We start from the raw sequence: 1,645 nt of genomic DNA, 5'->3' as shown, positions 1-1,645 counted from the left end.
TTTAAAAATGTCAAAACTGTTACCAATAACCATTTAGAGAGGTGCTATCTAATTTTACAAAGAAAAATAAAACAAGATGAATATGAAATTCAAATTTCTAACCTCACATAGAGAGGTGCACCCAGTCATCATCACATTATATGATACTCTGAGTATGAGTTCACACATCTATATTTCAATATTTTTCAAAAATATAACACTACTATATATGATCTTGAGAGGGGAGCATGGGTTCCCGTGAACCCGGTGACCCCTCCTTGGATACGCCTCTCTCTCTCTCTATATATATATATATCGCCCCGCCGTGGCTCCTTTCAGCTTTAAGCGTACAGACGTTACTGCAACACTCATTTTCCTTATATATTTTTTTTAACAAAACAATTTTATTCATCTTCCAAAACACACCATTACAGTTGATTTGATATATATATATATGGTTCTCTTTCTCAAGCTCACGGAAAATCATTTACTAAAACATTACATGGAAAGAAATAAATTAAAACGACACGTAAAATTAAACCATAAATCTCTCAAAACTCATACTCCTCGCAATCCATGAGAATCCATTTTCCATCTTCTTGTTTAACCATCCCATTATGCTTCTCGACCCACCAAGCTCCAGGTACCAAATATTCATCTTTTAAGATGTCCCATATCTTGTTCACAAGTGCGAGATCGCGATTCACCTCTAGTTTAAAACCATCTAAAGGTCCAATTCCTTGAGTACCATCAATTCCGTGCAAGTAACCTTCCAAACTATGCCTAGTGTGTGGGTCCCCAGGATTTAATTTCAAATAGGGGGATTTTGTGGTGTCAATTATTATTTCCTGTCCAACGTCGAAATACCCAATGGGTGGGTATTTTGGTACAATATCTAATAAGTTATGAATTCTCATGATGTGAAGGTGTTTCAATTTGTTAAATGTGTTAACAAAATTGAGATCTCCAACTTTAGGACTTGCGAATACAAAAGCTGTCACTGGAAATTCCTTCCCACTGCTTGTTTTTGTTGATTCCGTTGTAAGCTATGTCGACTGCATTTAGAGTTGCAAGTGATGCACCTAGGCTATGTCCAACCACTGTTATACTGACCTCGTCGTCCTTGTATTCCTCAACCAATCTTTTCACTTCTTCAAGGACCTGAAAACATGAATATTTTACTAATTTATAGTGAGATGATCATACGCTTCAACTATCAGAATTTAATATGTACCTGGTCTCTAGCACTCGCTTGATTAAACTTTGATCGTGCACTTTCTGATGTATAAATGTTGTAGAAGCCATGATGCACCAATGGAAGTAACACTACTAAAAAAACAGTGAATACCGACCTAAAAATTTCCGACCTCAAATGGAGGTCGGTATTTACAAGTAGTCGGTTTTTATGCAAAATAAAGCGGGAAAACCAAATTCCGACCTCCGGAGGTCGGAATTTTTCCCGGAAAAAATGAATTACAATAAAAATACCGACCTCATGAGGTCGGTATTAATTACATACTACCGACATTCGGAAGTCGGTATTATAAAATATCTAATTGAGAAAAAATTCCGACCTCAGGAGGTCGGAATTTTTAATGAATTACAATAAAAACCGACCTATTGATGTCGGTATTATTTTCTATTTTGATTTAATTTTATTTAAATC

General features: G+C 35.7%; 1 pseudogene; it reads right to left on the bottom strand.

Moving 5' to 3' along the window:
* Positions 1–481: 481 nt before the first annotated feature.
* The window catches only part of LOC102602744 (phospholipase A1-IIgamma-like), a 9,548-nt pseudogene continuing 8,384 nt past the window's right edge, over positions 482–1,645 (bottom strand).

This window comes from Solanum tuberosum, unplaced genomic scaffold (genome assembly GCF_000226075.1).
Source record: "Solanum tuberosum cultivar DM 1-3 516 R44 unplaced genomic scaffold, SolTub_3.0 scf00160, whole genome shotgun sequence".
Lineage (NCBI taxonomy): Eukaryota > Viridiplantae > Streptophyta > Magnoliopsida > Solanales > Solanaceae > Solanum > Solanum tuberosum.
The sequence above is the reverse complement of the archived record's forward strand: the minus strand, read 5'-3'. Positions and strand labels throughout refer to the sequence as shown.